Raw genomic sequence first — 14,715 nt, 5'->3', positions numbered from 1 at the left:
AAAGTGGGGCATACTGTGATCTCCAGGGTACTACCGCTCCTGAGGAGTTTAGATGGTACAGGCTCTAATTACATGCATTGGCAAATAAATCAGCCTTCTAGGGAAGTTGACAGTTGCAAGTTGACCAATAGTCTGTTCCAATGATTGGATCCCTGAAAAGAGAAAATTCAATGCCATGTGGTAGCATGTCTAATTTAACGAACAGATGGATCAACAAGTTGATTCTGCTGAGAGGGCCTGAATGTACATGAGAAACAGTCGGGAGTAAGAAAATGGGACAAGTAAGCTGGTTTGACGGCCGTATGGATCTTACAAAATGAAGAGCAGCAGTTTTATTTTATTTTTTGTTACATTTGTACCCTGTGCTTTCCCACTCATGGCAGGCTCAATGCAGCTTACATGGGGCAATGGAGGGTTAAGTGACTTGCCCAGAGTCACAAGGAGCTGCCTGTGCCTGAAGTGGGAATCAAACTCAGTTCCTCAGTTCCCCAGGACCAAAGTCCACCACCCTAACCACTAGGCCACTCCTCCACTCAGACCCCTGGACCCCTTCCTTTGGGGAAGAGAGACGCTGCAGGAAGAGAGACATGGAGAGAAGCTAGATGGGTACTGAGACGCTGGATTTGAATTTTAAAAGTACTGCCTGAAAATACAGAAAATCTGGACTCACCCAGTCCCCGAGCAGTCTGGATTTCTCGACTTGTACTGTAATTTTATAAGTAAGTGCCCCCTTATAGGTACACTACTGTTACATGGTGAAAGCCTGTTCTATAAAGGCATCTAGGTATTTTCTGTCCCTTCAGTATCGTCAAGCAATGCCAACACAAAAAAATGGTAAAAGCAGCATTTCTAATAAAACAAACAAAAATGCTGTCAATGCACTAGACTGTTGGATAAGTATCCTTTATATCAAAGCAGATGTTTGCTATTTTAAGATGCTTCTCAGCATTTGAGAGGGAAGTACAACTCTGCAAAATAGAAGTACAACTCCCATCAAGCTCTCCTCCCAGCACCAGGTCCAAATGAGAAGTTATGCCACACCAAGTATGATGCAACAAAGGCATAAATGCCAAGAGAATTATTTGATATCTATTTGTATTACAAGCAAAATATGGAATATGCATATATTTTTAAGGTCCATCTGGACCATGCCCAGGACATATCTCTTAAATTTGTGCATGCCATGGACATACATGTATAAGTAGTGCCTGTTCTAAAATTGCTATTTATACATGTATGCCAATTTACACCTATAATGGTGCAATTAGCAACATGGACTACCATTAAGTGGTCCCAATTTATCCAATGAGACCAGGTTGCTGATAACTGGGGTTAATAGTAGTATAGCATATCTTAACAGTAGCCCACGTTGATAATCCCCTCCCCATTCATTAAAGGAATAAAGATATGTTTCTAGACATCAAAATCACTGCTTATGTAATAAAAGTGAGTCAGTTATAGAGCAATCAAGCCAGGGGCATAGCCAGACACCCAATTTTGGGTGGGCCTGGGCCCAAGATGGGTGGGCAGAACTTCACCTTGTCACACAAGTGATTTGGTCTCTCCCTCTGTCGCCGGTATACCATATGGTCTCTCAAACATCCCCCCCCCCCCCCCCACATATCTTTTAAATAGCAGATTTTCACTGGCAGCGAGCAGCATCTAATACACACTGCTCATGTTGGCCCCACAACATATATCAGTCCCTGCTCGCTGCAGGCAAAGATCTGCTATTTACAAGGTATGCAGGAGGGAGGTTTGGGGAGTTTTCAGCTGGTAGGGCTTGGGAATCCCTGCCAGCCACATCATAGGTGTGCTGCTACTGGATGGGCCTGAGCCCAAAGTGGGTGGGCCCTTGGCTACGCCACTGAATCAAGCCATTGTGACATCACTGATGAGGTTCTTAGGTATTGGTAGAATGAGGCATTATGACATCACAATATCAACTCTAGTTACCAGAGAAACTCTTCACACTAAGAGGGGAAGTTGTCAACATGGGCTACCATTAAGAAGTGTTATTTTACCACTAACATGTGCTATTTTAGCACAGGTCCCATTCCCTGGTTACTGATAACTGCGGTTATTAGTAAAATAACATGTCTTAATGGTAGCCCACATTGATAACGTCCCCCTAAATGGCTCTGCTTTTAAATGTGTGCATTTTCTTCTATAATCACCTTCCTAGAGAGCAGTTGTAGAAATAGGGTTGAGAGATACAGCGAAAGACATTGGGGAGATGCTGGAGCTGGTTTAAGTATGGAAATTTCTATGCTGATTCACTTAAGGTGGTAGAGAACCAGAAGAAGGCTGGATAGATCAACTGGTCTCTATAGACTATCATTTGCTATAGTATTATGCTACTGTTAATATGACTGTACACTTCCAGTGGGTCAACAGAAATTTTATGAATGGGTATGTGAAAGCTTTTTCCATAGGGGCTACAGAAAAGCACAATAATAGCAATAATGTATATCAACGTTCTACACAACTATTAAAGGATTATCCAATTATATTTTGTTTTTGAAATACAATGAGGAGCATTTTTGATATAATGTCTCAATCCGATTTTTGACATTTTGTGGAAAACGACAAAAAATCCAGTAGCATCCAACTTTTTGTTTCAAAAATTACTATTTGCTACATGTCCAATGGAAAATGCACAAAAGCAAGACATTATGATGTTTAGGGATGGGGGCATTATTCTTAGTAGACTGGCCACACAGATACCCAGCAAGGATGGGGAACTCCTATGGGGCACCGCAGTGGACTTCACATAAAAGGTCCCAGGTACACATCTCACTGTTCCCCCTTATATAGTGAACCCTTCAAAACCCACCAAAAACCTACCGTACTCAACTGTACACCACTACAATAGCCCTAATGGCTGCAGGTTTCACCTATATGTGGGTACAGTACATTTTTGGTGGGTTTTGGAGGTCTCATACTTTCCACCATAAATGTAACAGAGTGAGATATGTGCCTGGGTCGTCTTCTCTACAGTGCATTGCACTGACCGCTAGTCTACTCCAGGGACCTGCTTGCTGCTCTAATAGGACCGGCTATAACATTTGAGGCTTTCGTAGAGACTGGTATGTACTGTTTCTTTCACATCTTTGGAGGGGTAGGAGGGGGCCAGTGTATGAGTGAGGGGGGATCAAGCCTTAATCTCTCTAGTGGTCATCTGGTCATTTAGGGCACCTTTTTGTGTCTTGGTCTTGATTGAAACAGGTATAGATCAACGGACGTTTTTGCTTTGTTCTATTATGGCAAAAACACAACCAAGTTTTGGGAATGCTCACCTCCCACCCTCAACACATTGCCAACATGCCTCTTTGTTATTTGGATGCACTGCATATGAACTGCCTACAAAACTATGTTAAAATGGGTTTTGAAAATAGCGATTTGGCCATTTTGGCAAAAAAATAATAAAATCTGTCACTTTGTGCTGCTTTTTGCATATTTTTTTTGTTTTGAAAATGAATCCCAATGTGTCTAAAACATTGTAGCATTTTTGGCTTGAGGACTTGATAAATCTGTGACAGATAATGTTTTAATTCCAAGGTAACTGACCTTGGGGCTCATTTTCTTTTCTTTTCTTTTTTTTTTAATATGGAACGCTTCATGAATTTGCATGTCATTTTTGCATAGGGGCCATGCTAATCTTCTCTGTATCATTCCAATTTTAGTATATGTGCTGCCGAAGCGAGCACTTGGGGCTCATTTTCAAAGCACTTAGACTTACAAAGTTCCATAGGTTACTATTGGGCTCATTTTCGAAAGAGAAGGACGTCTATCTTCAGATTTATGTTGAAAGATGGACGTCCTTCTCCCAGATGCCCAAATTGGTATAATCGAAACCCAATTTAGGACGTCTCCAACTGCACTCCGTCGCAAGGACGGCCAAAGTTCAAGGGGGTGTGTCGGAGGCATAGCGAAGGCGGGACTTGGGCGTGCTTAACACTTGGCTGTTCTTGACCCATAATTGAAAAAAGCAAGGACGTCTCTGATGAACACTTGGACGTTTTCACCCGGACCTGTTTTTCCTACGACTAAGGCACAAAAAGGTGCCTGAAATGACCAGATGACCACTGAAGGGAATTGGGGATGACCTCCCCTTACTCCCCCAGCGGTCACTAACCCCCTCCCACCCTCAAAAAACATCTTTCAAAATATGTTGTGCCAGCATCTATGCCAGCCTCAGATGTCATACTCAGGTCCATGACAGCACATGCAGGTCCCTGAAGCAGTTTTAGTGGGTGCAGTGCACTTCAGACAGGTGGACCCACCCCCATCCCCCACCTGTTACATTTGTGGAGGAAACAGCGAGCCCTACAAAACCCACCACAAACCCACTGTACCTACATCTAGCTGCCTCCCTTCACCCGTAAGGACTATGGTAGTGGTGTACAGTTGTGGGTAGTGGGTTTTGGGAGGCTCAGCACACAAGGTAAGGGAGCTATGTACCTGGGAACAATGTATAAAGTCCACTGCAGTGCCCCCTAGGGTGCCCGGTTGGTGTCCTGGCATGTAAGGGGGACCAGTGCACTACAAATGCTGGCTCCTCCCACGACCAAATGGCTTGCATTTGGTCATTTTTGACATGGACATCTTTGGTTTCGAAAATCGCAGAAAGTCAGAAACATCCATGTCTAGGGACATCCAAATCTAGGGATGGTGAAATTTAAGGATTTGGATGTCTCTGACGGTATTTTCGAAACGAAAGATGGACGTCCATCTTGTTTCAAAAATACGGGTTTCCCTGCCCCTGGATTTCGCTGTTTTGCAAGGACGTCCAAATCGCAACTTGGACGTCCCTTTCGAAAATGCCCCTTCATGGAACTTTGTAAGTCTAAGTGTTTTGAAAATACACCTCCTTGTCTACGATTGTAATCCATGTTGAATTTATAATAGGTATATGCGGATTATTATTATTATTATGGGGTATATAGCAGCATTATCAGAGAGTACTGAAAAACAGACATGGGTTGTTCCAATGCAAACATGTGTGAATCATTGTATGATCTGTAGGACTTTCAACTAGTAAACCCACATCGGACTCCATCATGCATGGATCATGATTTACAGAGAGAGATTTGTAATTCACCCTTCATTTTTTGTTTTTTTTAAAGTTTTTGTTTCACTACATTTATGGAGGACATGTCATTCAAACTCATTTAAAATAGACAGTGCAAAGCAGGACATTCATACTGTACAATCTCTCTTTTGAACAACATGGCAGAAATTCAACAAAAATTTGTGATCTGTGGATTGTAGTTAGCAAATCTCTCAACCGGTCATCCACAGTTCATTTTGTTTTGTTTTATCATGAACTGAAGGTAATAGTTTGAAAAAGATTGATTAATAGCAAGCGATTTGACCCATCTCTAGTGAGATTTCAAAGTTGAGTGAGTTTCTTGTTAGCTAGTAGTTAGTAAAAAGTAGCCTTAACCCTTTTTAATTCCTAAGCTCATCCTTGCGAAGTAGAGAATGGAGTTGCTGGAAAATGCCTCGTGTGCCAAGAACCTTAGGGCCCTGTTTACTAAGATGTGCTAATGTTTTTAGCGTGCGCTAAAAATTAGTACGTGCTAACGCTAGACACACCCATATATTCTTATGGATGTCTCTAGCATTAGCGCTTGCTAAAAAAACACTAGCGCACCTATATCACTGATTAGTAAACAGGGCCCTTAGGTTTTTGAATTCTCCTCAAAACAGATAGCTTTTAATGGGTGTTCCATTGCTGAAGTATTCAAACAGATTATACCTATCTCTAATGTTGAGGATATAAAAATGGCTTATTATTTCTCTATTTCTCAAAGAATTCAAGTTGAGAATGTGACCCCCTTGAAGGCTAATTTAACAAATTCCATTAACATTTCTTCTGATAATATTTCTGCTAGGGTGACCCTTCTGCTCACATTCTGAGCCAAAATGGGACTTTGTGGTAAATTAACCAGACTTAACAGTAGCCCATGTTAATAACTCCCCCCTCCTCTGAATACCTAACACATATTTGTAAACAGGCTCCAAATGAGGTTCCTAAATCCTTTTAAGAACTGCCATAAGTATATAGGCAGGGATTCTGGTCAGCAGCGTCTTTTGTTTTTATATTTGGATTTTGCTTACACCTTTTCAGTAGTAGCTCAAGGTGAGTTACATTCAGGTACACTGAGTATTTCCCTGTCCCTGAAGGGCTCATAATCCAAGTTTGTACCTGAGGCAAGAGAAGGGTTAAGTGATCTGCCCAAGATCACAAGGAGGGGCATAATTGAAAGGCGCCGGCCAAATAGATGGCCAGCCATCTCTGGCGCTGGCACCGCAAGTGGGCGGAGCCAACCGTATTTTAGAAAAAGATGGCCAGCCATCTTTTTCTTCGCTAATACAGTTGGGCCAGGCCAAATGTCAGAGTTCGCCAGGGTTGAGATGGCCGGCCTCGGTTTTCAGCCATAATGGGAAAAAATGCCGGTGATCTCAAACCTGACGAAATCCAAGGCATTTGGTCGTGGGAGGAGACAGCATTTGTAGTGCACTGGCCCCCCCTGACATGCCAGGACACCAACAGGGCACCCCAGGGGGCACTTCTAAAAGTTAAAAATAAAAATAGCTCCCAGGTGCATAGCTCCCTTCTCTTGGTTGTTTAGCACCCCACCCCCTCCCCACTCCTCTCAACTCTACATCATTACCATAGCCCTAAGGGGTGAAGGGGGGCACCTATATGTAGGTACGATGGGTTTTGGGGGGCTCCCATTTACCACCACAAGTGGAACAGGTGGGGGGGATGGGCCTGGGTCCACCTGTCTGAAGTGCACTGCACCCAGTAAAAACTGCTCCAGGGAGCTGGGTATGACATTTGAGGCTGGCATAGAGACTGGCAAAAAAGGGGTTTTTTTGGGGGTGGAAGGAGGTTGGTGACCACTGGGGGAATAAGGGGAGATCAGCATGTGTTTTTGACGTGCACTGAGGCCACCACTCCCTTTTACTGCAGTGGGTAAAAGGCTGGCCATGCAGTAAGTGAACCATTTACCATGCAGCCATTTTTTTTTTGGGGGGGGGGGGGGAGAGGGAAGCACTTACTACCATTCATTGAGGTGGTGGCAAGGGCTCCTGCGTTAACCTGGCAGTACCCGGGCAGCGTGTGGCGCTGCCCGATTGCCACCAGGTAAGCACCAGCACTACAAGAATAAAAATATTTTTGTAGTGCCAGAAATGATGCGTACTAGGGGTGGGAACTACTGCCGGGGTCCTATGGTAGTTCTGGATTGGCACTTGCCATGCGTCAACCCTTTAGTAAAAGGGCCCCTAAGTTTGTTACATAGAACTGATATAGATATTCTCTGCCTATTGACACCAAGTAATAGAAGGATGAGTCGAGTTATCCTTTAACGATCTCCCCTGGCTCCTTGGCATTAACTGGCACTGAAAATGAATGGATTGGGCACTTATCCATACACCGCTATGGGGTAAATTCTATAAGTGATACCTAAAAATCAGCGCCAAAATTTTTACAAGCTGAGCGCTAGTCTATAAAGGGTACACGTCCTTTATAGAATAGTGCTTAGGGCATAAACCATGCCTAAATTTAGGCACCAGCAATTATGCCTACTAAAAGCTGGTGTAAATACTGGTGCCTAAATTAGGAGCGGTTTTGCCGAATTTTGTATTTACACGCTTAAAATTCTGGAACACCCACAAAGCCCCACAAGCCACACCCCCCCAAAATTTACACACATTGGGATTTACATGCGGATCATTATAGAATACGATCTGCTCACAAATCCTAATTAGGGCTAATTAACACCAATAATTGGTTAAGCAATTAAGTTGCACATGCAAATCAGCTATGTGTGCTGATTTGCACGCACAACTTTAGGCGCCGTTTATAGAATCTGGGGTATATGGATAAATGCTTTTGACTATCAGGTCCCAGAATAACAAGATAGCTTGAAGAATATTTCAGAGCACTACAGACTTCTGCTTTTCATAATGCAATACACTACTAGCATGTCTCCAGAACAGTCCACATAACAAGTGAAATGCTTGAAAAATGTCTCAGTGTAATCAGCAATTGTGAGTGGAAGCAACCTTCAACTACTACGCCTGGACAGAGAAAATGAGATAGAGGAAAGAGCAGCACAAAGGAAGAGATTAAAAAAAAACAAAAAACAAGTTGCCAACTGCATATGGAAGGAAATAATCTTATCTATCACATTCCTATAGTGTAGTCCACAGATAAAAACAAATTCTTCGGACAGGAGATACAGCAATAGTCAATATAAGAGGTATGTCCTCTGAGCTCAGTATTAAAATCTTAAGGCCCCTTTTGTTAAAGTGCAGTAAACTTTTTCAGTTACCACATGCTAATGGCCCAAATTACTCCACAGCAACTGCAGTGCATCTGCATTAACTATTGGGGGACATACCACAAAATGCAGATGCAATGAATACCACCTATTGAGGTAGCAGTCAGCACAGTATGGCACAATAGTGCTTATTTTCAAAGCAGATGGACACCTCAAAATGCCTAAAAGAACATCTATATGCTAACAAAAAATCCAAATCTCGATTTTGGAAACTCAGAATTTGGACATTTCACACTGCAGTTCATCCAAATAGCAAGAGGACATGTGTGGGTGTGTTTTTTGCAGGATTAAGGAGGGCTCATAAATAGGACACACAACAGTGATTTTTGAACGGGAAGAAACGTCCATGTCTAAAAAGAAGGATTTTTTTTAAATCTAGACCACTAGAGGGATTAAGGCATAACCCCTCCTTAATCCCCCAGTGGTTGCTGTTCCCCCTACTTCTCTCCAAAACTGAAACTAGAAAGGAAAACCAGGATCTATGTCGGCTGTAGGTATTATGGCCATTGTGAACAAAACAGCAAATAGGTCAGAAGTGTAGCCTAGTGGTTAGTGCAGTGGACTGTAAACCAAGACACATAGGTTCAACTCGCATTGCAACTCTATTAGTTTCTTTTTCCTGGGTTACCTTCAGGAACAGAAAAATGCTTATTGTATCTAAAGATATTGGACACCTGCAAGCCTGAAGGCTATTGAAATAGGGCTGCATTCATGCACAGTAGATATTTTTCTGTTCCAGGAGAGATCACATTTAGAAAAAAAAATGTTACAATTGGATTTGAACCTCTGTCCCATGGTTTACAGTCCACTGCACCAACCACTACTTAACATTTTTAGAGCACTACTAGGGTTACGCAGCGCTGTACAAATTAATAACTAAGGACGGTCCCTGCTCAGAAGAGCTTACAATCTAAGGACGAAATGTCAAGTTGGGGTAGTCTAGATTTCCTGAATAGAGGTGTTGTGATTAGGTGCCGAAAGCGACATTGAAGAGGTGGGCTTTGAGCAATGATTTGAAGATGGGTAGGGAGGGGGCCTGGCGTATGGGCTCAGGGAGTTTGTTCCAAGCATGGGGTGAGGCGAGGCAGAAAGGGCGGAGCCTAGAGTTGGCGGTGGTGGAGAAGGGTACTGAAAGGAGTGATTTGTCTTGAGAACGGAGGTTACTGGTAGGGATGTAAGGGGAGATGAGGGTAGAGAGGTAAGGAGGGGCTGCAGATCGAGTGCATTTGTAGGTGAGTAGGAGAAGCTTGAACTGTATGCGGTATCTGATCGGAAGCCAGTGAAGTGACTTGAGGAGAGGGGTGATATGAGTATATCTGTCAAGGCGGAAGATAAGACGTGCGGCAGAGTTCTGGATGGACTGAAGGGGGGATAGGTGGCTAAGTGGGAGGCCGGTGAGGAGTAGGTTGCAGTAGTCAAGTCGAGAGGTAATGAGAGAGTGGATGAGAGTTCGGGTGATGTGCTCAGAGAGGAAGGGGCGAATTTTGCTAATGTTGTAGAGGAAGAAGCGACAGGTCTTGGCTATCTGCTGGATATGTGCAGAGAAGGAGAGGGAGGAGTCGAAGATGACACCGAGGTTGCGGGCAGATGAGACGGGGATGATGAGGGTGTTATCAACTGAGATAGAGAGTGAATGGAGAAGTGGGTTTGGGTGGGAAAACAATAAGTTCAGTCTTGGCCATGTTCAGTTTCAAGTGGCGGTTGGACATCCAGGCAGCAATGTCGGATAAGCAGGCCGATACTTTGGCCTGGGTTTCCGCAGTGATGTCTGGTGTGGAGAGATACAGCTGGGTGTCATCAGCATAAAGATGATAGTGGAAACCATGAGATGAGATCAGGGAGCTAAGGAAGAGATGTAGATTGAAAAAAGGAGGGGCCCAAGGACAGATCCCTGAGGAACTCCAACAGAGAGCGGGATAGGGGAGGAGGACGAACCATGAGAGTGTACTCTGAAGGTACGATGGGAGAGATAAGAGGAGAACCAGGAGAGGACAGAGCCCTGGAACCCAAAGGAGGACAGTGTGTCAAGAAGTAGGTTGTGATTGACAGTGTCAAAAGCGGCGGATAGGTCGAGGAGGATGAGGAAGGAGTAGTGACCTTTGGATTTGGTGAGGAACAGGTCATTGCAGATGACTACTCTGTTCTGCAAGGACATCTGTGTGGTCATTTTCTAAGAATGCTGCAATACAGACATCTATGTCTCTTGTTCACTCCCCCCCCCCCCCCCCCTTTATAATTTAAACATTTCATTTTGTAAAATAGTTGCTCAGGATGGACATATTCAACGTGAGCATGTCCTTCTCACATATTTTCGAACAGGAAATCTGGATATCTTTCATTTTCGAAAATTGCTGTACGATGGACTTTTTTTGGACATTAAAAGCAGGACATCTCAATTCTAACTTGGAAGTTTTTTCAAAAATGCCTCTCCATGTGATAGTAATGAGATACAGTACACACCAGTCCATCAACTATTCACCTCATTTAGGAGGCAATTCTATAACTGGACATCTCCATTTAGGTCTCCCATAGGTGAGCAATAGAAACCTGTTCTATAAAGGATCTTAGGTATCCAAGTGTCGCCAGGTATTGGCATGCCTAACGTTTATGTGCCCACACTTAACATCAGTCATTAAGCTGGCATAAGTGCAGGCACTTAAATGTGGTAGGGATAGGCATAAGTTTCAGTATTGTGTAAATTACGTAAATAGGAGTCTCCCCCATTTCCTATCCATGTTAGCACCTAATTTATACAATTGTACTTTGCCTCCTAATTCCCATGGTAATGGTGAAGTCTACTACTACTTATTTCTAAAGCGCTACTAGGCGTACGCAGCGCTGTACACTTGAACATGAAGAGACAGTCCCTGCTCGACAGAGCTTACAATCTAATTAGGACAGACAAACAGGACAAACAAGAGATACGGGAATATTAAAGTGAGGATGATAAAATAAGGGTTCTGAACAAGTGAATAAGGGATAGGAGTTAAAAGTCATCATATTAACTGCTATTACAGCCACACACTAATTCACATGTTAAATGTTTTATACACTTTGGTGAAAGGGCCCCATGATTTGCCTTTCCCACTCCTGTGATGCCAAATATGAAATACCTGCATGCAGATGATCTTTAGTTATTTAAAAATGTTATATATATGCATTCCTGTATTTATATTCAACACGGTTTACAAATAAAAAAAATTGCAATACAATTCAAATAAATGAATAACGATACAAAGAAATCAAGCAAGCAAGCAAGCATATAATACAAATAAACAAACATTACATAAAAATAAGAAATTCTATAGCCCACAATAAAGGAAAAGCAGCACATATATTTTTATAATTTAACTACTACATTCAAATCATACAAATCCATTTAATGTGCTAAAAACAAATATGACTTTAGGTGTTTCCAAAAAATAGGATATTAAAAGTAAAGGAAGTTTATTCCACTACTGAGCACAGCAATTAAGGCAGCGTATGAACACCAATATTACAAACAAACCTCCAACTTTACAGGATAATCTTCCTTGCTCAAATCTCAAGGGTCTAGTTGTTTCATATCACCAGATTTAACAGAAAGAGCAACACTAAAGCCTTTAGGGGCCCTCTCACAAAGGCACGGGAGGGCTAACGCGCAGGTAGCGTGCATCCAATTGGCACTGCCACTTGGGTAGCACGTGTGCTTGGCAGTAATTCTGAGTTTGGCACGCACAGAATCCCATGGTGGAAGGTAATTTTCTATCGCGGGTGTGTTCCCGGAGGTAACCAGCAGCGTGCCCACATTGGCACGTGCTGCATGGTTACTATGTAGGTAGTGTATGAACCCTTACTGCTAGGTCAATGGGTGGTGACAAGGGCTCAGGCTGTACATAGGTGTGTGCTAGTTTTAATATTAGCGCATGCCCATTTCTCAGCCCATTAAAAAAATAGCCTTTTCCCCAGCTGTGGTAAAAAATGACCCAGCATGCACTTTAAAGACACACCCACACTACCATGGGAAAATTAGGTTCTTACCGTGATAATTTTCTTTCCATTAGTCATAGCAGATGCAGCCATTACAGATGGGTTGTGTCCATCAACCAGCAGAGGGAGATAGAGAGCACACTTTTTTCAGTGCCTCATACCAGCTTGCTCCACTGCCTCTCTTCAGTATTTGAAGCTTCCAAAGCAGTATGGCAAACCGCAATGGGAATAACATGAGCTTTCCTCACAGCGAATGATGGCCCTACAACAAAGGGCATTAACACAGAATGGAGGGAATGAAACATCCTCCCGGAGGGCATAAACTCATCCTCCACTGAGACATAACTATAGGGAATAAACTCATCCTCCCAGAGGGAATAAACTCATCCTCCAAAACATGAAACTGGAGGGAATTAAGTCATCCTCCTTTAATTGAACAAGAATCCTGAAGACTGTTTTCCGACTTTCTCCCAAGGACGGAATCTCCAGGAAATACGAACAGAACCTGAAATAGATTTACAGCAGATAGCATCAGACAGGGAGGGATCATGGCTGCATCTGCTATGACTAAAGGAAAGAAAATTATCACGGTAAGAACCTAATTTTCCCTTCCTCGTCATCAAGCAGATGCAGCCATTACAGATGGGATGTATCAAAGCAATCCCTAGATAGGGTGGGAACAAGCCACACCACGCGCCAGCACTTGCGCTCCAAAATGTGCGTCCCTCCTGGCAGCCACATCCAGCCTGTAATGTCGGGCAAAAGAGAGCTTAGAAGCCCATGCTGCTGCACTACAAATCTCTTGAAGACAGAGTGCTCCAGTTTTAGCCCAAGAGGAAGAAATCGCTCTGGTAGAATGCGCCTTAAAAGCTACAGCCCAAGAAGAGGAAATTCCTCTAGTGGAATGTGCCTTAAAGGCATCAGGCGGAGGCCGGCCGGCAAGCAAATAAGCTGAAAAGATAGATTCTTTAAGCCAGCGGGCAATAGTGGCTTTAGACGCTGGAGACCCTCTGCGAGGACCTGATAGCAAAACAAACAGATGATCAGAGGTCCTGAAAGAGTTAGTAACTCGCAGATACTGCAGCAGAGTCCTGAGCACATCCAACAGGTGCAATTGCCCAAAAGATTCTGGAAACTTCTCCTCAACAAAGGAGGGCAAGAAAATAGGCTGGTTTAGGTGAAACACTGAAACCACCTTAGGCAAGAAGGAAGGCACGGTCCGAACCGTGACCCCGGACTCTGAAAACTGCAGAAAAGAGTCTCTCCAGGACAGCGCCTAGAGCTCTGACACCCGTCTCGCCAAAGTAATGGCCACTAACAAGACGGCCTTCAGTGTCAAATCTTTCTCTGAAGCACGCCGAAGCGGTTCAAAGGGAGCACCCTGAAGGGCCTTCAGCACTAGCCCCAGGTTCCAAGCTGGACAAGGTACACGCACGGGAGGATGGAGCCAAAGCACCCCTCTAAGAAACCGTGCCACATCCAGATGAGCAGCTAAAGACACGCCTTCAACCTTGCCACACAGGGAGGCCAACGCTGCCACTTGCACCCGCAGGGAATTATAGGCCAAGCCTTTTTGTACACCATCCTGCAAAAAGTCCAGAATCGGCGAGACAGGAGCCCGCAGGGGTGTGATCTCTCTGGAAGCACACCAGACTTCAAACTGGCGCCAAATCCTGGCATAAGCCACAGAAGTGGAACGCTTGCGGGCTTGCAGGAGAGTGGTAATTACTTTATTGGAATAGCCTCTGCCTCTCAATTGCGCCCTCTCAATCCCCAGGTCATAAGACCAAATCGGCCGGCGTCCTCCATGGTCACCGGACCCTGTGACAACAGGTTGGGAACCAGAGGTAACTGAAGGGGATCCTCTACGAGCATCTGTCGGAGGTCCGCATACCAAGGCCTCCTGGGCCAATCCGGGGCGACGAGAACCACTTCTCCTGGATGCAGCCGAATCCGCAGGAGCACTCGCCCTATCAAGGGCCACGGAGGGAACACATACAGTAGGCCCGGAGGCCAGGGTTGAGCCAAGGCATCCAACCCCGCCGCGCGAGGATCTCTCCGTCTGCTGAAGAAGCACGGGACTTTGGCATTGGTGCTTGTCGCCATTAGATCCATCACAGGCTTGCCCCACTTGGCACATATCTGCAGGAACACTTCGTCTGCAAGTTCCCACTCCACTGGATCAATCTGATGCCTGCTTAGATAATCGGCTTGCACGTTGCTCTGACCTGCAATGTGAGCTGCCGACAGAAACTGTAGATGCAGCTCGGTCCAGTGGCAAATTTGTTCGGCCTGCGCGGCTAGAGCTCTGCACTGAGTGCCACCTTGTCGATTTATGTAGGCCACTGCTGTTGTGTTGTCCGACATCACTCTGACAGCCAATCCT

At 44.3% G+C, this 14,715-nt stretch overlaps 1 protein-coding gene and 1 non-coding gene across 2 annotated transcripts in view; both read right to left on the bottom strand.

The window, feature by feature from the left end:
- ERBB4 (erb-b2 receptor tyrosine kinase 4) overlaps positions 1-14,715 on the bottom strand; it is a 1,861,028-nt gene that overhangs the window by 1,485,501 nt on the left and 360,812 nt on the right. The window lies entirely within an intron of this gene.
- On the bottom strand, positions 3,604-3,710 carry LOC115475219. The gene has a single exon (XR_003942991.1). It is a non-coding gene; the product is annotated as a U6 spliceosomal RNA (small nuclear RNA).

This window comes from Microcaecilia unicolor, chromosome 7 (assembly GCF_901765095.1).
Source record: "Microcaecilia unicolor chromosome 7, aMicUni1.1, whole genome shotgun sequence".
NCBI lineage: Eukaryota > Metazoa > Chordata > Amphibia > Gymnophiona > Siphonopidae > Microcaecilia > Microcaecilia unicolor.
The sequence above is the reverse complement of the archived record's forward strand: the minus strand, read 5'-3'. Positions and strand labels throughout refer to the sequence as shown.